This window comes from Corvus moneduloides, chromosome 3, assembly GCF_009650955.1.
Source record: "Corvus moneduloides isolate bCorMon1 chromosome 3, bCorMon1.pri, whole genome shotgun sequence".
In the NCBI taxonomy this organism is placed as follows: Eukaryota; Metazoa; Chordata; class Aves; order Passeriformes; family Corvidae; genus Corvus; species Corvus moneduloides.
This window is the reverse complement of record NC_045478.1, coordinates 88,251,110-88,274,250: the sequence shown is the minus strand read 5'-3', so window position 1 is coordinate 88,274,250 and position 23,141 is coordinate 88,251,110. Positions and strand designations below refer to the sequence as shown.

The window sequence follows — 23,141 nt, the reverse complement described above, 5'->3', positions numbered from 1 at the left end:
TAGGCAAAACTGATCCTACCTGGAGATAAGGAGATGGTGTAGATGACCCCATCAGGCTCCACAGTCCCTGTTTGATGTGATTCCATATTTAGGCACTCCTTGAAACAGAAACAAAGATTTGGTTCTAAAGATCTGTGATGTCCCCTAGGCCTGACTCAAAAGGGGTTGAATCAAATTTTGGTGGTAAGTCCTTTTAAAAAACAGGGAATCTGAGGCAGGGAAATGGAATTGATAATCTTAAACAAAGAGCATGGCCCATTACAACGCTTCTATGGAAATGGGAATCCTGAAATGGTCAGGGCAAAACTGACCTGTTTCTGTTTAATACATGTAGAAAAATATCAGCCAAAATTCAGTAGAATTTGATTCAGTCTGAATATAGTGCTCTTTCCATGCTCGTCGGCAGTTAGCATTGGTATGCCCCATGGATCAGACTGCTTTAACTCTTTTAAAGGCTTCTGTGGATCTCCCAATCATTCAAAGGGATTTCAATCCTTCCCTGCTCAGAGAAAACTCATTTAAATTGTTGAGGTTTTACCTGAGAAGGGCTGTAATTATTTGTGCAGCTGCTGGTGTGAATTACAGGATACCACAGTGTTAAGTACACTTTTGATAGTTACCAATGACTACTGAACACTTCCAAAGAAAAAAAACCCCTTTGGTCCTGGGGTACTAATGTAGCAGTGAAAAGTGCAAATTCCTTGATGAAATTATTGCTTCTTGTAATTTTTGTAGAAAATGCTATCTTAAATTCAATGCATAACATTTTTATTACTTTATTATCCCAAGCTGATAAAGTACCCAAAACAAAAACATCACATTAAAGAATAAGACTTGAGTCCTTAGGAGTTCAGACTGATTCAGGATTTCCTTTCAAAGGGAAAGGAGTTGATAATAGTGACTAGATTAAGCTGGTTGCACTTTTTCTAGAGCCAAAGCGCTCCACTTTTTACTGAAATATTGAATTACCTGCTTGGTTCTCGTGTTGGTGTGCCTTTAAACCAAAAGCATGGCATTAACTTCATTGCAGCGTGAGCTCCAGAACATAAAACAGTAGGCATTTCCTTGGTCTTCTAGTTACTGTCCTGGATTTGCATGAGAATCTTTCATGTCTTGAAGTAGATAATTTCAAAAGGCAAACAAAAGGAAATTTAGCACAGTGTGTTTGGTAGATTTGAGTGACAGGAAGGTCAGAACAAGCCCAAGAACTGGAGAGGGTCAACAGTTCCAGGAAAATTTAAGCCATAAAAGGGAATGATGGTTAACAGAAAATGTGGAGGCTAATGTGGGTGAGCACCTCCTGCTCCTGACCTTGAGGCTGTGAAGTTTGATTTTGGTAACCAACAAGACACAGTGCATGTAAGGATTTGAGTAGGGGCATTGTGAACATAACATATTCACAGAAAAAAGTGTTCCTTTCTCCCATGCTCTTGAAAAGACTCTTTTAACCAAAAGTTTGGAAAATGAGATCTTAAACTACTGAGAGCCTCTTGGCCCCAGGCATAATGATCTCAAGCATATTGAGAATTATAAAAGGCTTTGTTTGTGTACAATTGATGAAAGCCTACAGTATGTGCTTTCTGTTTCCTCTTTATGTATAACGTGTGTTTAGAAGAACAGTTCTCTGCGAAAGTACCCGCTTGTTCTGGAGCTTTGCTGTGATGAATGATTTGTTTGGAGTTTACTTAGGTCGTGGCTGTCTTATAAAACATCAGTTCATTCAGGCCCAGGCTTTTAAAAAGAAACTGGTAATGATTAGAGTTGGGTGCAAGATGGAGAGCCAATGCCTGTGTGGGAGGTATTGCCATCCAGGATTTTAATTCCAAGTTTTTTTCTAAGTCTTTGCTGTATAATTTATTTCTCTTCTGTTTGCTGCTGCTTCGGTTGCTTCTTAGTGTTCAGCAGGATAAAGATAAAACGTTAATGATTGCTACATTGGTGCCAGGGTAATTTAGGTAGCTTTTAAAGCATATAATGGAAGATACAGAAATCAAGTTACTTGCTCCATCTGCAGACTAACAGGTGTCTTCCGTAATTATTCCATGCTTCCCAGAGCCAGACCTATTTTACCAAAGCATCTTAGCAACAAAAAAAGGAGATTTGTATACTGACCTTTCTAGTATTGTGTTCTTATGCAACCACACACAATTTCCTGAGATACCAAATGCTGGAGGTATTTTGCCTTTGTGCTGTTCGGCTTTGGTCCAGAATTTTTTGGATGGCTTGTGTTTCAAAAGCAGCTCAGTCACCTTATGTATGAAATCCACATCTGAGTATCGTGGCTCCCTGAATGTAGTAAAAACCTTTTTGTTCCTATTGCTGTGAGCTCATGAATGATGATGCTGAGCAGATGTGTGCAAATTCTTGCACTGATTTTTTTTTTTTCCCATTCTGTGACCTGGACTCTTAACAAAGTGACTCCAGAGTCAGACTATACACTGAAAGTGCAAGAATTTTATTTACAAAGATTGTTTGACTGGGCCAAGAAACAGATTGTCAAACAAATTCATTGGCACTGAAATTATATCCTTGCTTGATTATCTCTGTTGACCTCTTCCCCCATGCATTAGTTGTTATCTCTGAAGTAGCTTTCCCCTGACTAAAAGCCTTTTTAAACCAAGTCACTAATAATTAGATATGACCCCACTAAAGTCAAAGTATGTCATCAGTTGACATTTTGCCATGATTGTTTGATCATCCAATTTGTATATTACAGGATTGGCTATTGGTATTTCATTCCTCCTGTCTACCCCTTCAACTAACAGCCCAGTTGTATACTGATTTTCTAATATCATCAAGAGGGGAGACTGGAGCCTTTGTGAACTGTAGGAGAGGTTAATTTTTTTGCATTACTCTGGCATGATTTGATCTCTTAAGGCATTTTTATGCATGGCTTAATGACCTTAGAATCATTACTTTTCCCCTTCATGATACTGGGGTGACCAAGGGAAGAAAGAGGTAAAGGATATCCCATGGACTGAAAAGAGCTAAATAGGCTTATCCTGTGAATATGAAAACCCCGTGACTCAATTGTGATGTGAGGAAGAAATCTGGACTATTATAGGAGTGAGTTAATCCTGTAAATTAGCAAAAGCCAGAAGATCACAATTAGTGAGGATTTGGAGTCTTGGTTTCCTTCCCTGCTTGTAGCTTAAGGATTTTGTCCACATGTGAGACTAGTTTCATTTCTTAGATAATAGCTGTGCTGATTGCTTGCATTAATTAAAAAAAAAAATAAACTGAGAGGAGGTCTTTTAACAGCGAGAAAACTGATGTAGTGATGGGATAGAAAAGAGGGAAGACAAACTGATACATCAACACAAAATTGTCCTTTTATTTTCTATGATGTAAACAAGGTAGCACAGAACTAGAGAGAAAAATGGTCAGCTCCTGCTCTATTTCATTGTTCGAGAACATGGAGAGCTAATACACCCAGTTTGGAAGTAAGAGGAAATACACTCTTTATGCACTGTACAGTTTTTTGGAACTTACTAGAAAAGGTATTGAGTCCAAAAGCTTAGGAAAATTCATCAAAGGATTATGTGCGTATGTGGGCAATGAAAGGGTCCCTTCTTTCTGATATGAGGATAAAAAAAAGTAAGATATGAATTTCCATATAGAATAAGGCATTTGGTATCTTATAATCTGTGGAGAAGGCACCTGTAAGTACATCCAATATATGGGTAAGGACTAGAATTTCTGAAACTGCCACCAAATCTTGCTGGCATAGGTGTAACTGGGTTCCCCGGGAGGAGGATACTCAGTACTTAGATGAACTCTGTGTCCCTCTGTTCTGAAAATGGGTGACAGGTGCTGTGTTTTGGAGGGAGGCCTGTGATAAACAGATCGGTGAAAAGTGCTTTTCCAATAGCTTCTACAACATTTCCAGACTTCAATGTAAGTGTTGTACATTTCAGAATTATTTTAACTTTTTTTTATTATTATTTCTTACTGGAGTGTGTGAAGATTCTAAAAGATTTCTTGGGTTGAATCAATCATCTGAGCAACATGTTGGTCTTTACTTTTGCATAAAGATTCACTCTTGTGGCTGGTACTCCTGTATTTTACTAATTGTTCAACATCTGTTGCAAAAAGAGAGGAAAAAGAAATGTACTAAACCAAAGGCAGCTCATACTAATTGAGATCAGGAGAGGATGACAAAGGAATTGGAAAGCAATTTTTAGGAGCTTCCCTTTAAATTCCTAAGGGATATCACTCAAAGATATCACTCAAAAAGTACAAATCAATGTACTCAAATGTCTCATTGACTAAGACATTTGTTTCTCCCATTGCTTTGCATAAATGAGACATAGAAATAAGATTAGATTTAGAAACACCATATTTTTGTGCCTTTTGTAGAATCCTGTTCTGACCTTTGACTTCTGCTTAGAAAAGTATTTGAGACTTTAAATATGAAGTATGTTACTATACAAAAAATAAACTTACAAAACCTTTTGCTATGGTATTATGCTGTGCTTATGGGAAGTAAGGAATGCATGCCTAGAGACTCATGCAACTCTGAAATGTGATTCCACACAGCTATCACGTAAAACCATTGTTTTGTTTCCTCTAAAGTGCTTCTGAAATGGCATCAGGGAGGAGCATCAACTTCTGTGTTGGGAAAGCTCTCTTTAATTCAGTGGATTTTAGTTAAAGTGGTTGGTTCTCCACTTATATTCCAGGGCATTGAGGACTTGAGAGATGGGTGTTGTCAGATAGAATGCATTTGGGACAAGACCGTCTTCTGTCTCACTCCAGGATAATGGCTTTGCAGCTGACATGGCTCCATTGGTGTAATACAGATAAAAGTGAGAACAACATCAGCCCTGTAAGATCTGATCAGCCAGAGTATGAGAACAGCTGTGGTGATGGGAGCAAATACAGCATCTTGCACTCATAGGGGCCTCTGCTTCCCTTTTGGGTTGGTGAATGGGGAAGCTTTTTTTTCCATACTCTTCTGGTCTCACCCTGCACTGAAGAGTCTGTTGAAACTGCTCTTGGCAAATGAAAGCAGAAACCTGATGATCCAGCTTCTTTTGAACTTTGCCAGAATGTGTTTTATGAAGAAAAAGGAAGAATTGCATCTGTACAAGGGTGAGAAAAAGCCCTTCTCAGCTAATGAAAACATCTCTCAAATCTGCAAACTGCTCCAAGAAGAAATTAATTTGTTCTTCACCTTTCATTCCCACACATCCTCTCAAGTAGAATTCAGAACTGCTCCAAAGTTTGAAGGGATGGTAATGAGCTTTCATCTTCCAAGAGGTTGGTTGGTGCTCACTGTGGTTAATGTTGCTAGCAAATCTCAGCAGAAGCATCTGTAGCTCCTCCTTGTATGAGAGCACTGAAGTCACCATCACATCTGTCATTCAGGTGTCTGAGGACCTGGGTTGTATATACCAGGAGAGTTGCAGGTCTGACTGGTAGATGTGAGTGTCAAGTGACTAAGCTGCAACCAGTGCAAGGTCACAGTTGTGTGGATTAGTGAGTGAAATGTTTCTATTGTGAGAGCTCTTTGAATCAAATACATGCATCTGTCAAGCTTTACTTCAAATTAATACTTGTCTTAACTTGGGAAAGTGGCATGTATATGTGTATATCAAATATCTGCCTAAATTTATGCAAAGGTGTTTGGCTAGTGGGAAGGGCAGGAAAAGAATTAAAGGTTGGAGCTCTGCTTGATGAAATAATTTTTGCTTCCCTGACTTCGCTATGGCTGCATGCTCAGTGTCACTGGATAATTATACAACACCTGTAATGTGAATCCTGCCATTTCTTTACATCAAGGCTACTAATAAAAGCAGAGTTTAGGCCTAGTTTTGTAAAAAAAACCCCATTTTTTTTAGCATATAATGATATATTCTTTCCTGCAAAAGGCAGCTGACAGATATGGTTTATTATTGCTTTCCTTCATGAAAGGTTTTAGGCTGTTGGATCTAGGCAGTGTAGCTGGATTTAAACACAAATTGTAAGCACAATCATCTCTTTGTTTTATTCTTGTATGTTTTCTCAGTTACTGCAGTGCAACATAGAAAATGGAAAATTAATTCAACTGCTATTAACGAAATTATACAGAGCACATCACAAGAAAATGTATAGTAATGAGATACTATCAGTGCTTAATTGATCAGTCTCTCTGATCCCTGAAGACTTTGTGTGAAGTTTGTTGCCAGTGTGCAGGAGGTAAAAAAGGATGTGACATGATTGTATGATACTGCTATATCATGGCAGTGATCAGAGATAGGACTGACAGGGAGAATGTACTCAAAAAGCTCTGTCTACAGTTGGACCAGTTTCTACAAAAGTAATTTTGAAGAGTCTTGCAATGCTAGGTAGGTTTAGCTGAGGCTTAGTTTGAAAGCTTGTGAGGATTTCTGATTTTTTTTTTTGCTTTGAAGTAATGTAAACAAAAAATAATATAATTTGTCCTGTTCAGTAAATGATACAGCAAGATACTATTCAAGTGACTTAGGAGAACAACGCAGCAAAAGGTTCCTGGCCACCATGCTTTCTTGACAACTTACAAGAGCATCAGAGGGTGTCCTAAAGCTTGTCTACTTTATTTTACTTTTAGATGTAAAGGCTAAATGAGGGATCAAGTTGTTTTCACGCAGCTAAGTGTGTTGGAGGGCAAAATCTAGTGCTCATGTTACTGGCTTTTCATTGTTTTCTGTCCTTAGTCAGTCATCACAAGGGTCTTTGCCTCTGTAATCCTAAATGCCAGGATATGCCATTTGCTGCCAGGATTTAGGAGTGATGCTTATGATCTCCTGACTGTTGTCTTATACTTCAGAACCTTGGTAAAGATCCTTTTAAACATTTCCAGAGCCCAACTTATCAAGATTTATTTCTATTTATGTAAAAGTAGGTGAAATGCCAATACCTGACCTGCTTTAGATCAAGATTCCTGGAAAGGGGTTCAAAATAGGGGTGGTATGTATGTGCAGATTATGAGATTTTTCCAATCCCAGTGATGTGGATTTCTCTGCTTCCTTTTCCATTCACTGCTCAATCACCTTAATCATGTATTATGAATATTTGCTTCTTCTCCCTGCCATCTCAATGCTTTGTCTCTGAAGCAGGGACAATTGGCACTGGTGCAACGGGCCATTACTTCTGTGGCCTCTAGGCACTTTATGATTCAGTGAATATGAATAATAAAGCACCTTATTCCTCCTCTGTTCTCCAGGGAAGGTGATTTCAAGTGTGGCAGTGGAGGATTATTATGGCTTGGTTTCTTTTTGAGAGTGAGAGAGTGGGAGGGCACCTATTAGTTATAAATGCTTAACAGAAATGCTGAAAAACAACTTTTTTTCTCCTCAGTATCCCATTCTATCTGCTGGAAAATTTTATATGATTCATAATAAAAAAAGTTCTTTGGTAATGCTATTGCTGCTAGTATTCTTGTGCCCAATTTGAATACATCAAGTAGAAATGCCTCTTCATAATTTCTTGAAGAACCTTTAGATGCTACCACAGAAAGCCAGAGGACCTGTAGGTGGCCACAACTCTACTACAGCAAGAGAATGGTTTGTGCTTAGGCCATTAGAGAATTTGCTCCCAAGACTTTTTAAACGTTGCATGGACATGGAGTGGGGAAAAATGAAATTTTACTGGGAAACCCATAATGAATTGATAACTGTAATGTTTTGCAGACTTTAAAGTCCATATCTGTAAAATGATCAAAAATACTTGGAGGGAGGAAAGAAATTTTATTGTGCTATGCTTTATGTGTTAAGAAATGGATGTACAGGAAAGTTGAGGGATATGCCTTAGGTGGCTGCTGTGCAGTCTGTGAAGAGTTGAGAGAATAACCTTTTCTCCTGTTACAACCAGGACAAAAAGGGCCATCTTGGCATTTAATATGTTGAGGTTAGATTTTTCTGAGCCTGCCTGAAAGGATCAATATTAGAGTGGATGATGAAACAGAAATTATAAGGGCTCAGAACAATTTGAAAAAACTTTGGTAGCAGAAGGAACTGACTAAAAATAATTTGCTGGTTGATTGTTTTTTTATCTTCAAATACAGCTTGAGCTGGAATTTTTATCAACTGCACAGAGTTCATACACTCTGCCTTTTACAACAAGCAGCTACTGTGCTTTCTGAGAAGAAACTTGCAAATAAGGACTTTGTTTTAGTGGGATTCACTTGAAAGCATGCCCTTGGGAAAGAAAAAGAATGCAGAAGTTCTAAATTGACCTGAAGTTTTTAGGCTTTAGCATCATTCAAACATATATTTTCAAAAAGCTCCTGAGTCCAGGATATATCTTTCTTGTTTACTCTGCCTTGATTTCTGACTTAATAAAAGTAATTCCAGGAAATACTAAAATCCTCTCATTCTCCTACAATGGTCTGTTTTTTTTTTCCTAGGGAACCTTACAGTAATGCTTTTCTTTTTTTGGAGAGGGGAAGTTTTATAATCATCTATTCATGGTGGATAAGACTGAACCCTGTGTGAATGAACCCCACTGGCCACAGGGGACACTGCAGTAAGCATCAGCAAGCATTAGTTCTAGAAGGCTTGGTTCTTTGTTATCCTGCATGTGTAGTACTGCTCTACATTTTGGAGCTGCTTCATGCCCGTCTTGTATTCCCTTTGTCCTAGAGTAAATGTCTGTGCAAGATGACCTGTGAAGTGCCTGTAGTAAACTTTGTGAAGAGACAGTGGAACATTTTACTTCAGTTATACAGGTTACAGCACTATATTTCCACTGTAGTTAGTGATCCTTCTTTTGACATGTTATACGTAGCAGCAAATTAGTCTATGATGCTCTATTAAAAAGTAATTAAAATAGGATAAAGAGTTCCTTTCAAAAATTAATTTTAAAGTAACTTCTGAAAATTTTACATTGCAAACCCACTAAATAAGTTGAAGGGGAAACATTCAAAACAGTTCATGTGCAAAGAAAAATTCTCTGTGCAGTAAGGCAGAATTAAAACTGAAGATAACAAAGAGACATTTATTACAGTTCAGAATAGTTTACTAGAGTTCAGGCATAATTTCAGATGGTGTGCCAGTTTGTTGTTGTTATATTTGAATTTCATTAAATACAATTAATTAAATCTACTGTAAATCTGGGTTATCCCCAAGGGGCCAGTTAGTATAATCCTTCTGTTTGCTTATAAAAAATATCAACCAATTGTTCCTGCACTAATTTTAATCACTGTTTATTTTTAAACAATAGTGAAGTACATTTTGTCATTTTAGTTTCTTGTGCAAAGTCCTTGGGCAATGAATTTTTGTTGTTATTTGTGTCCTGTGTAGAAGAAACTTTATATTCATTGTCAGAGTGTTTAAAAAAAAGATAAAAAGAAGAAAACTAAGTAGAACAGTGCCATTTGAAGTTCATTTAGTCTGACTTTAAAGAGAAAGAAATGAATGTAGTTGTAAGACTTGATAGTATACTTTCAGACGGTAATAAAAATTAGCAAATTTTACTAGTAAAAATGAGGAAATAATAAGCCAACAAGGAGGCAAAAATTTAAAAAAATGACAAGAGTCTTAGACAATTTACAAAGCATGAATCTACCTGAAATTAGTGTAATTCAGAGGCAGGCAATCATTTATAACAGCAGCTGGAAGAGCATGCTGTGGATATGTACTGTGAACATGTTGTGCTGTGAAAGTATACACAAAGTGTAGCTATGAGTAAAGAGTAAAGAATTGGTAGTATTTACTGTGGGTGCTGCATTCCAGAGTTAAATGCATTAGGTAGTAAGAGGTGTAAGACTTTGCATATGACTGCCTTGTATTTGTCTTTTACAGCACTTCTCCTAGACTGGAAATCATACAAAATCATTAAAGCTGTATGGAGCCTACCCTTGGTTTGATCTGAGCTCTGTTTTAGTGGAAGATAATTCCTGATGAATCAGGTTGTTATTCGTCCACACAAAATTCCCATGATAGGTTATACTGATGGAATTTGAAATAATATAATCTCTTGAGGAATGATTGCCTTTTGTTAGTGCTGTATAGTGCTGAATGGATATTCAGTTGTTCTCTCTCCTGCCTTTCCAGAAATAGCTGTAGAGCACACCCAGACTAAAGCCTGTGCCCCTTCCTCTCTCTAATTGATTTTTCAGAATGGTGCAATTTTGAGAATATGCATGTCTATAGTTTATATCTTCCAAATTGATCACTGATTTTTTTTAATCCCACCTGAGAAAAGTAAAGGAGTTAGGTCTCAGCATTTTCTAAAATAGACTCATTTAAAAGCAGTGATGAGAGCCAAATATTTTTCTTCATTTGACCTTATTTAGCTGGTCACTGGAGATGGGAATTGGTATTAATTACTCAGTCTGCAAGTGAATGTGCACAAAATTCTAGCTGAGAATGGACAGTTAGCATGTTTAAAGTTCTTGGTGTACAAAGGCCCTAAGGGGACACGTGGGAATGTCATCTTTGTACTGTAAAGCTGTCATAGTGAAGACGGATTATGATGGTTCCTGCAAACCAAAATGCAAATTGCATATAACTGGGGAAAGATCATTGTGTGCACTTGAATTAAATGCTAGGTCAGCTTTGGATAATGTAGTGTTGAGCTAGAGCCTGGAAAACTGTGCTTAGCTTGGATCCCTTCAAAGCTTGCAAATCAAAGCTGAAACAAACAATTTGAATGGAAAACATGGTAGAAGTTGCAGCAAATGAGAGGAGACAAAAACATGATTAGCTTGGAAAATAGAAGTAGGCTAAGAGCATATGTAAAAAGCTGAGGATGTTCATTGCTGTGTATGAAAGATCCATCCCGTTCCAAGTAGAGTGCCATACCAAATGTGTGTCCTGATGGTCACAAATTGATCTCTTTGTGCCACTGAAAGGGAACCAGAACAGTGAGAGGCCCACTTACTAAGGATTTACAGTATGCACCAACCGAATTTAATCTGATGATCCATTGAGGATGTGCTTCTCCTCTTTTTTTTTTTTTTTTTGCTTTCATTAGCTGAGAGGGCAGTAAATCTAGAGCAAACAGAAGACAGCATAGCATAACTGAGCACCTTGTCAGCCTATGGAATTCACCCCAGGAAGTGGCCTCCAAGTCAAATGCTTACGGTTGGGTGATTTTTATAACTGCTAATAACAGCTGTAGCTATGCAAACTAAGGTAATAGGGCAACCAAATGTATGACTTAAGGCATTCACCTTCAGAGCAGGAAGCAACTGTTTCTGTCCAGCAACTGGTCTCATTTGAAGGCTCTTCTGGAACCTTTTGAATTCTTTTCATGTATTCCTGTTAAAAATTATGATTTTTGCTATAATAAAATAATTTAAAAACGTTTTTATTATTAACATGAAAGAAAGATGTGTTCATGTATTGTGACAGAGATTAGAAAGACCAACCTTGTTAAATTTATAGAGGTCACTTCTGCAGTACAGCCAGGGTTTTTTTCTTTAGCAAAAAAATCTAAAGACTCCTCTGGAAACAAGACAGTTTCATGGCTGCTCCCACGAACACTGATAGCTGGATATCAGCTGTTGCCCCATCTTTATGTTGGTACAATGAAGGAAGGGACATCCTCAAGGGGCTATTTACAGAATGGGCAGAAAAGGGCAATTTGGATTGTTGTGGTATCTGCCAGCACTAATTTAAACCTTTGGCAGCAGTTTATAAAAAAGCTGATACTTGTGATTTCTTTCTGATGGGGAAGCAACTGGAATGGTACTAGTTTCCAAATAGAAACTTTCTAGATCCCTGGGGGTCAAACCCATGCACCTTTCCATGAGCAAGTTGGTGAGAGACTCATCAGACGTGTACTGATCTTATCCCCCAAAAAGGTCTGATCTTGAGGTGATTGTATGTGTGGACTGAATTTATGTTATGCCATGTTCTTATGCAGTAATCATTGCAGGAATTTCTAAGCCTGTCAGATGCTTTTTTCCATACTGGAAACGAAGTAGTTCTCTCTTCTATTTGTGGTAGAATTTAACCATATGTCTTTATCTAAATAAAGACTAATGATTCCACCTATGTGTGCATAAACTAGTTATGGTTTTTATTCCTTATTCTCTTTTTAGCTACAGAAAGAGGCTCCTTTCTGGGTCAATAATGCTGTTTAAGTTAAGCCCACATGCTGTCACACTCTGGTGGCTTCTAGAGCTGTTCTTGTCAACTGACAAGTGAAAGGTCAGTGTCTCACAGATTGTTGTTTGTGATAAGGAAACAGCTACAGTAAGATTTGAACTTCTTATGATGTCTTGGCATTGCTGGCTGTTAGCAACTGATCAGAGAAATGAAAGCTTGTTTTCATAACAAATGCATTACTCCTGCACACAGTGAAATAGAGTTGTGCTTTGGCTTCAAAAATGCAGTCACTTCATTTAACTGCTGCCCCCCTGTGTACATGTGTACAGACAGGAGTCAGACATACTCATATTTTGATTGCTGCACTAGTTATTTTAGCACAATTAGCCTGGCTACTGAGGACTCAAAAGGTAGCTGATGCAACAAGGGATTACAGTGAGAGTGCTGAATCTGGACGTATGAAATCAACTTTAACTGAGTCACAAAAGAAAGGCATTTTCTTTTGTAAAATGTTACTAATCTGATAGGGAATAAGTTGTAGTGGAAAAAGATCCAATTAATTTCCAGCTGCACAGCTTTATAATGAAACAAGATATACAGGTAATTAAGAGAATTAACAACTTCAAAGAAGTAGATTTAAAAAAAACTTCTGAAAGCTATAGGCAGCCTTGGCTTTCCCACATGTTATTGCTGTCTTCTTGATGAGAAAGGAAGCAGTTTTATTGTGTTGTTGCACAGTGCCTTTTTGCATTGCTAAAATGCTTAGAGACACAAAATCGAGATCAGAACCTCTCCTTGCTAGGTGATGTTCCTATTTTTCACTTGCAGAGTCAGTACGGGAATATGCCAACTGGGAAACCTTACATTGCTGTTCTGTCAGCAGAGGCTTGACTGGTGGAACTTTGTGAATGAGAGGCCTGTGTGGGCCTGGCTGATGGTGCTTTACTCAGAAGGGATGGCTCACAGCCCTGCAGGGGTCTGCCTGTGGCAAGTCTGCTTCACTGAGGGCTCTCTGGGGCAAGGAGGGTGTGCATATTTACACCCCAGGATGGCTATCCAGCCTGTAGCTTCCTTGGAGAGGAATAGGACAGGCTGGCATGATCCTGAACAGACATCAGAAAACTTTGAGGGTATTGAAAAAGGTAGTTCTGATAGCTGTTGTGGTTTTGTAACAAGGTAGAGGCCTTACCTTTCAGAAAATAGTTTGATCATCAAGAAGTAGCTAATAAATAAAATTTGCATGCTGTGTCACTCTGACTAAAGGAGCAATGCAGACTAGAATCTACTTCTGTACAGGGGTTGAGTTCACTTGAGGTAGATACTTGCTGTCCTGAATGCTTCAGATAATGAAATTTCCCCTCCTCTAACATTGTTTTCCTCTGTTTACTTTTCTGTTTAATAAATATATCAAAATAAAGTGAGGGAGCAAGAAGGTGGCTTGATCAGTACTGTTTCAGACTCTGTACTGATTTCTTTTGATGTATATACAGTACTATGATGTAGATGCAGGATGGGTCAATGAAGGGAGAGCAGTAGATGTTGTCTACTGTGACTTCAGCAAGGCTTTTGACCCTGTCCCATGAAATCCTTGTAGGTAAGCCAGGAAATGTGGGTTAGATGAATGGACAGTGAGGTGGACCAAGAACTGGCTGAATGGCAGACCTCAGAGTGTTGTGATCAGTGGGGTAGAATCCAGCTGGGGGCCTGTAGTCACTGGAATTCCCCAGGAATCAATACTGGGTCCAGTCTTATTCAACTTGTTTATCAATGGGATAGGAGACACCTCAGCCAGTTTGCTGATGACACTAAACTGGGGGAGTGGCTGATAGACCTGAAGGCTCTGCTGCCATTCAGTGGGACCTCGATAGGCTGGAGAATTGGGTAGAGAGAAACATAATGGGGTTCAATGAGGGCACGTGCAGGGTCCTGCACCTGGGGAGGAATAACCCCAAGTGCCAGCACAGACTGGGGACTGACCTACAAGAGAGCAGCTCTGTGGAGAAGGATCTGGGGTTCCTGGTGGGTGCCAAGTTGTCCATGAGCCAGCAGTGCCCTCATAGCCAGGAGGGCCAATGGTGTCCTGGGGTGCATCAGGAAGAGTGTGGCCAGCAGATCAAGGGAGGTGATCCTGCCCCTCTACTCAGCCCTGGTGAGGCCACCTCTGGAATGCTTTGTCCATTTCTGGGCTCCTCAGCACAAGAAAGAAAAGGAGATATTGGAGAGGGTCTAATGAAAGCCACAAAGATGATGAGGGGTCTGGAGCATTTGTCTTATGAGGAGAGACTGCGGGAGCTGGGCCTGTTTAGTCTGGAGAAGAGAAGACTGAGAGGAGATCTCATTAATGCATATAAATATCTCAGAGGAGGGTGCCAAGAGTATGGTGCCAGATTCTTTTCAGTGGTTCCCAGTGAGAGGATGAGAAGCAATGGCCACAAACCAGAACACAAGATGTTCCACCTTGACATGAAGAAGATCTACTTCACGTTGAGGGTGGCAGAACACTGCAATAGGCTTCCCAGGGAGATTGTGGAGTCTGCCTCTCTGAAGATCCTTTACCTTCTTTGTAGCCCTTCTTTGGACTCTCTAGCAGCTTTATATCTTTCTTATTTTGTGGCACCCAAAACTGCACACAGGACTCGAAGTGAGGCTGCACCAGCAGAGAGTACAGAGGGACAATCACCTCCCTCTCTTGGCTGGCGATGCTATGCCCCCCAGGACATGCTTGGCCCTCCTGGCTGCCAGGGCACTGCTGACTCATGTTCAACCTGACATTGATCAGGATGCCCAGGTCCTTTTTGTGGCACTGCTTTCCAGCACCTCCTTCCCCAGTCTGTCTGTACATCCAGGGTTACCCTGTCCCAGTTGCAGAATATGGCACTTTCCCTTGATGAACTTCATATGGTTGGTGATTTTCCAGGCCTCTTTTGTCCAGGCCAAAGTGCCTCTGCAGGGCCTCTCTTTCTTCGAGGGAGTCAACAGCTCCTCCCAAGTTACTATTATCGGCAACCATACTTAGTATTCCTTTGAGTCCTGGGTCCAAGTTAGTTATGAACATATTGGGGAACCCCTCTAATGACAGGTCCCCAGTCTGATGTCAGCCCATTCCCTATAAGCCTTTGTACCCAACCCATGAGTCAGTTGTTCACCCACTGCATGATGTGTTTATCCAGCTGTGTGCTGGATATTTTGACCAGAAGGATCCAGTGAAAGACAGTATCAAAATGTTTACTGAAATCCAAAAAGGTTACATGAACTGGCTTCCCTTGATCAGCTAGGCAGGTTACCTTGTCATAAAAAGAAATCTGGTTTGATGAGCAGGACTTTCCCCTCACAGAGCCATGCTGGCTGTGAGCAATGACTGTGTTGTCCTTCAGGTGTTTTGCAATAACTCCCAGTATAATATTCCTCATGATTTTACCAGGCACTGACAAGACTGACTACTGGGCTTGTAGTCACCAGAGTAATTTCTCTTATGCTTGAAAATTGGGACAGTGTTTGCAAGCTTTCAGTCAACCAGGACCTCTATGGACTTCCAAGACTGTTCAGAAATCATTGTGAGATGTCTCAAGGTGACATCTGCCATCCCCTTGAATAGTACTCTTGGATAAATCCTACCAGGCCTCTTAGAGGGATCCAACTGGAAAAAAATCCCTGTTTTGTAAGGGAGAACTCTTAAGTGTGAGAATTGCAGAAAATATCTTATGGAAAAGGAACCCACCATTATTTGGATGTCTGCTCAGCCTGTAAGTAGCTGATCTTAGACATTCAGTGATTTGTGGCAAAATATTTCATTGAACAAGCTCTTGAGCGTGATGTGGAACTAAATATAACATAGCAGCTTTGATGGGAAGATGTGCTCATGCCTGCGAAAATTTGGATTTCATCTGTGCTGAGGAGTGCACTGGAACTGTGTTAATAGTGAAAATGATGATAATCATTGTCATCATTATCATCTGCTTTATAGAGAAACGTGGGAGGTAGCTGCAACAGTCAAAGGTCATCTTTCTTTTGGACAGCAGGAAGCTGGAGGTTGCAATTAAACTCTACATGCTGTCATGGTAACTAATATATGTTTAAATAAAAGTAGTTTATGCTAAATTTTGACTCTGATTAAATACAGAGCATAATCAGCATTCTTGCCATGCCAGTGATTCCCCCTTTAAAAAACCTCCCTCTTTGTAAGGTGTCTTGTTTTGTTTTTACACACAATCTGTGCTCTTACAGTAGCCCCTTCTGCTAGATCCATATATCAGATTTTGTGTGCAAATTTGCGTAAAGTAGGAGCAAAACGTGCCCTATGATAGTCCCTGAAGTTTCAGTATTCACAATGAACGTTGCCTTTGCTAAGCAGCTTCAGTATGTCTACATCCAAGAAAGAGTTTGAATGCAGCAGACATTATGTGTGTCCTTTGTCAGCCTCTTTCTCATAGAACACATTCTTTTGACAAGGAAAGGACTATCAGGATCTGCTGTCTTGCTCTTGTTCAAACAGTCTATATCAGTAGTTGCAGTGGTCTCTGGCTATAGAGCAGCTTAGTATTTTACTGTGAGAGAAAAAGGTCATAATCAAACGGCAGAATGCTGTAGGATTATGTCAGTGCCCTTAGCTACAGGAACTTGCTTACTGATTCCAAGTTATGTTTTCTAAAGGTGAACCTTGTACTGAATTATTCCTTCAATGTGTCTTCTGTTGTAGTGAGTGATTTGTGAGAGATGCAGAGTATGTCCTTGGTACTCTGTGGTGTATTAAAAGATGAATGACTTTGGAAATCACCACCACTTTCAAGTTGCTCTGATTGAATGGTGTAATTGTTCCTTTTTGCCTTGTGAAGGAGGTGTCAATAATTTGATAGTTGTGTGGGCAGCACAAGATTCCTCTTTTTCTCTACCCCCCTGCCCCTAAAATCCAACTTCAGTTGCGCTCTACCGGATTAACCTCAAAACATTTGAAGCTGTGTATATATAATGATATTTGAAACTGACCCATTACTATTTATCTTTCCTATTTTCACAGGTTAATCTTTCCCCACAACATGGTAAAAATATGAAAATGAGATATAATAAATGTCAAATTATCCATGTTTGTCTTTTTTTTTTTATACTGACTACAATGAATTCCAGCTGTTACCTTGTCCTTTGAATGCTACCAAACATGAGGTTTATGCTGCACTTTTTTGTTACTGCACAGAACTTAATGCAGAAGTTCCATGTTAGGCAAAAGGGATGAAGTCAGTGTTACCAGAAGGGCTCAGAGAAAATTTCTAACTTGTGGGAAGAGGACCTACTACTTATTGCTCAATTCCCTTGGTGAGGAATGCCTTTTCCAGGTGAGGTAGAATTCCAATATTTTCTTCATTAACCTCCCTTCTGAAGAGACTCAAGAAGTGTCAGCTCCTGCTCAGTTTGTTTTCTGATGCTGCTTCCTATAGGCAAGTTACTGTAATTCCACTGACAGTTTTAGTGGCTGGGAAGCTGGTAGCTGACAGAAAGCTTCAGGTTTTTGTCTCATTCTGCAATCTACTGCACTATCACATCAGACAGTGAACTCTTATGCACTAAAGAAAGTGGATAAATTCTTTCAGTTTTCAAAATCAGTTTGTAAATTAGAGTCTTGCCTCAACCTTTAAGAATTAGTAGGTCAAGCCCAGGAAAAACAGGGCTGTATAGTTGTCAGGAAAGATTTGGTTTTCTATGCATGTGTCAGAAGAAAGACCACATGCAGGATGTGCTGTGAGTTGCATCCCCCACTGCTTGTTTCATCACTCCCATACACCAGAAACCAGGCTCTTTGAGCCAAACAGGAAAAATAACTTTATCTTGTTATGACTGAGAAGACACTGATGAGCCAAAAGGAGTTGGTTGGAAGGTAGAAGATTGATATTGTAGAACAGCCAGAATACCTGATTGTGCGTAATGGAAAACTTGGTATTAAGCTGTTAAGCTTGTGTTATAAACAGGTTTATATGAATTTATGATGCTTTTGGTATATAGAACTTTGAGAGATGTGTCCTTTAGTGCTTCGCTCAACTCATCCTTAAGAGGGGAGTCTTTAAGAAAAACTTTTTTCTTGGTTAATGTGGACATTTATTGTCTAAAATAACCCAGGAAGTAATTTAGTATTTATTGGGCAGAAAATTCAGTGCTGCGCTGAATAAAGAGTGGCTTGCCAAAGAAGTAATTCATGAGTGTACGTGTGTTTATGAAAGAGAGCTTTCTACCTTCTGTTTCTTCTTGCTGGTGAGCTTCTCTCCTGAGGTTAGGAATTCTGGACACTGAGAATTGCTTTATAGTGAACTTGAACACAGATTTATATTTTGAATTTAGCTTCAGATATGGATATATTTCACACATTTCTGTGCATGCATTTCATTCATCAGTTACTGATGTTAACGAGATTGTGGGGATGTTCTTGAGTGTTCACTAACTCCAGAGCAATGGATATTTCTCATCTTTCATAAATGCTAACTTTCATTTGTAAGTAAGGTAATATCAATTGGGAGTCCTCAGTTAGGAGCTTTGGAAACATTAATGAGCTTGGCTGTAAAACACCCTTATGTAAATATAATTAACCTCATACTGCATGGTGGCAAATCTTATACACGGAGAGACTCGGTAACTGGAATGAGAAGAGAATCTAGCCTGGCTAACACCTGTGGTTTAACTGCAGAGCCATCTTTTTCCTATGAAGCACAGAATTTAAATCATGATTTATCTCCAGCTCTCACTGTATAGTGTCAGAAAGCAGTGAAAGAGGAGGTTAATGGTTGCCTTGCATTTATGAGACAGAAGAAAAAAATGGAGCCTTGGGAGGGTCATCTGTCTTGTTTCATGTGCACTTGAAAGGTTTTTATTGAGGCATGAAAGGTTGTGTTGTTTCATGCTTTGTCTTTTTGTTGCTTATCCAGGCAGTGATGTACTGCCAACAATTCTATAAAGGAATTTCTCAAAATATGTCCTATTAACTGATCTTAAAGCTCATGTATATGCTACGTGGGTACTCACAGAAAAGAAAAGAAAGAGAATTTAGGAATCAAGTCTTTTACCCCTTAAGTACAGAAACAGCATCTACTAAGAGAGATGGTGACACTAAAGAGGCAGATTTACATGAACTGTGCTTGCCAGGTGTACGTTAGTGTGGAAAAAGAGAAAGGTAAAAAAAAAGAAAATTGCCTGAGTTTGTTAATGCTCAAAGTTTAATTTTCGACTGTGTCTTTTGAACTGAGATGAGGGAAAAAAGAAATTCTCCAAGAGCTTTGGAAATGTTTGTTCTATGAGTATTTTTCCTTAAATGCATGATATATCCTGGGTGATTTACTCAAGTTTGTGTATGTGTGAACTTCAGAAAGCAAGGCCGGAGAGAAGGGGCTATTTTGGCACTGTGACTGGAGCACAGAGTAAATGAGATGGTAAGATTGCCTCCAAATCCCACTCTTCAGTTTGGTTTAATAGTTTGAATGGTTTCTACACTCTTAATCAGTGAGGCAAAAGAAAGAAATGCAGAATAACTGACTTGAAGTCAGTAATCTTCAGATACGTGAATATTCTGGGCTCCTCTCTACCCCCTGCTTTATGTATATATATTGGACTCCGGGAATAAATGAGGATTTATTAGTCAAATATTATGGGCACACATCTTGGTGTCTAGTGAGGTACTCAGCCTGCAGATTGACCTACATGTACAAATTTGTGCAGTATAAACAATACTGTGGAAAGTACGGGATGCATAAAAGGTTCACAGTCTGGCACAGATTTCGGCATAGCACCATCTTTCCCTTTCATTTCCATTGGTTGCATGACCAAAGGAAGGTAAGGAAAAGATAGCAACAGAGTGACTTGGACTCATTCAGGCAAAACCTGTTGTTCTGTTAGAGGTTAGAAATGTTGCAGTATCACAGGATACTTCTGTGAGCTTTTACCTGTGTAAGGCAAAGTAGTGTTGCAGGCTTCCCAGATTAGGAATTAGAGAATGTTTGAAATTCAAGTTAATATTTCAGCTTTCATTGCTTCTGGAGATATTTCACTGTAGAAAAAAATCCCACAATGGCAGAAAGTAAAAAGTGCTAAAAGCAGAGATAATTTCTCGATTAGGAGATCCTGGACTGTGGCTTGGACAGTCCTTATTTTATCCTGATTTTTCTGTGTCTTAGGTATGTTCCCATTTTGGTATCCCTGTAATACACTGTTGACTAAGACGTGTCCCTGCTGAGGAAAAGAGTAAATTGATGGAGTGCAAGGATAGACATTATGTACATTTGGAATTTAGTTCTGAGCGAGGTTCCTGCTAAGAAGCAGAATTTTTGCTTAGGAAGTGTGCCAGCATCAGTAAGGAAACCAGGCAGTGTTGCTGGACCCTTAGGATCAAGAGGATACTTAACAAGCCCAACATGCTGTTTTATGAGTGTCCATCCAGGGCACCTCTAGGAGGGCACTCAGGAATGCTGCTTTTTGTGGGTGATATGTCAATGTAAACCACAGCTCCCTGTTTTCTGCAACAAAACAAGTGGTGTGATTGAACAGGAAGGAGAGCTGCTGCCTGTCCCGCAGGCACTGGTGGTCAGTACCATACAGCTGTTTCAGAACATGTTACAGATGTTTGCAGTTTGAGCAGCTGACCATCCCTGTAGTACTTGGACTGTTGTGTAGGACATGTGACAAAACAGCAATGCTACTGAAACCCCTACAGTTACATTGAAATAACCCCGTTCTGCATCTGCCCATAGGGTATGCGATTACTAAAATAAGTGTTATTTTTCTCACTTCTCTCTGTTCTATTTGTACTCCACAAATACAGAATTTGTAAATGTGTTAGATTATTTCCACCTTCTTCTTCAGTTCCTTTGTAGTTTACAATAAGAAAATGTGACCTAAATAACAGGCTTTATAAGATCTTCATCCCCATTTATTAAAAAGTATTAACATTCTATTTGCTGACTAATATCTACTTCTGAGTACATAGGTGAGTGGCTTATATTTGTATCTTTCTAAAGGAATCTCATGTCTTTTTGGTAAGTGATTATTTTGGAGTGCTTATATTTAAGAACTAGTTACCCAAAAAGCTCTGAAACCAAGCATCCAGACAATTTCTGGGAAGCTTGAGAGTAATACTTTTCAGGGAATGTGTACAATCAGTTTGAGGCATTTTATTGCTCTGTGCAGTTCATGTTAGACTTGTGAATGTGGACAAGGATCATCAGAAAGTGTCTACAATTGCAGAAACCATGTCACCAATGGGACATGGCTTTCTTTTATGTTGTCCCAAGCACCAGGACACACAAATAGTTTCCTGTTTTGCAGTTGTCTGAAGTGCCTCTCTCAAGCCTCACCATCTCAGAACTTCAGGGGATCTGCTGACGCCAATAGAAGTGTATTGCACTGGCTTTGGAAATTCCTATTTGGGGCTGGAAATCTTTATTTGGCAGAAGATGGGGAGGTTATGATTGCAGTTGAGATAAGTAAACTCATCAACTTCTTAGCTGCTGTCCATTTCCCATGAGAGTAGCACTTCCTAATGACATGGTCAGTAATGGTTAATGATTAATGATGATGGTCCATACTGATTTCAGATACATGAATTAGATGAACAAAGATGAGGTTGGGTTTATAAGCGCACTCTTCTCTGAAGGGAGAGCTGTCTGTTTAGTGGTTCCCAACACAGAAGGTGAGGAATTTGGTTTCAGGGTAATTTAAGGGGACAGAGCAGAATCTTGTGCTAGTTCATTGCAAACATAAATATCTGAGTTATCAAATGTGATGTAATATTTAAGGAAATATTGTTTAGTGAATTCAAGTGTGTTGGATGTCCCAGGTGGACATACATAGGGTAGCAGGACACTGAAGAACTGTCTGCCTCCATGCTGCAAATATGAGGAGGTATTCTGGCAGACAGCCTAAATTCCTGCATTCTACCAGTGCTATGAGATGATTTAAGTCCAGGATTTCAGCTATAGCCTTCCGAGAGCACTGCGCATTCAGTGTAGTGAATCCTGTAAACTGGAATGGCTCAGCATGGGATTAACACGATGGGGGCACTTTCAGCAGTTTTACTGGTTCCTCCTAGAAATAGAGAGGCTAGTTTAGCATTCCTGTTCTTGAAGTATTACAGTTGATTGTCTAAAAGTATGTAAAATAAGGATAAACACTTCTTAGCCATAGCAGAATGGATAGCAGTTCTCTATGAGAGAAACAGAGGTTGTGTGATAGTTGGCCTAAAAAATGTTGTCATATCACATCTTTTTCCCTCACAAATACAAATCAGTTTTTCAACTTTGCTTTTAATAACTGAAATGTTTAACAGGTGAAATAAAGCAAGCCTAAGTGTAAAAAGAATTTCAGGATGTTTTCAAACACTTTTTTAAATGCACCTCACAAACACGTTTTGTTGTTTTTGTGGAGATAAGTAGAGGTATGAAATTGAACAGGTGAGAGACTACCCCTTGAAAACTTTTTGCAGGGGGAAGGAAACTATGCTGTGGATGATTGCTAGCAACAACCTGAGAGGGTTCTTTTTAGGCATATGTTGCAATTTTGTGACATGCATTGGTAAACAGAAGCTATTTGTGGTGGAAATGAGGGAAGGAGGAAAGGAAATTTGTTAGAATTGCATGAAGTACAGGAGATGACATTACATAGGTGTAAATTCATGCAGATGTCAAGAAACTGAATTCAAAGTATTGAGGAGTTACTCCAATAGAGCTGACCCAGCTTTCTCCGAAGTCAAAGATCTTTCAGTTGATTTGGGGAGAGCTGGGTCAAGTCTGATGAAACTCTGATTCTTTTCAGACAATGAAAGGCTGAGATGAGGCTTCCTAACAGGGGGAAAAATGTTAGATGGGCCATCAGAAGAATGAAATCACACGATGTTTACAATCTTTTAAGAAAGGCAATGAAAGTCAATAGTAATGATCCCAATTTTGCAGAGTGATGATAAATTGTCTAAGATTTTTCCAAGGGACTCCTTTCTATGCTGCATGTTGAGTTTGCTGGAGAAAGATCAACAAAAATGCTTAATACACTAGTGGGGTGTTATTTTACAAAGACAAAAAAAATGTTGTTTTTAAAATTTTTTTCCCCCTTGAAGTAAAATTGAAATATTTTGCACAAATCTGAGCTTTCTTGTATCTTGAG

The 23,141-nt window shown here is 39.3% G+C and overlaps 1 protein-coding gene across 1 annotated transcript in view; it reads left to right on the top strand.

The window, feature by feature from the left end:
• KIF26B (kinesin family member 26B) overlaps positions 1-23,141 on the top strand; it is a 285,388-nt gene that overhangs the window by 91,038 nt on the left and 171,209 nt on the right. The gene's annotated exons all lie outside the window — the stretch shown is intronic.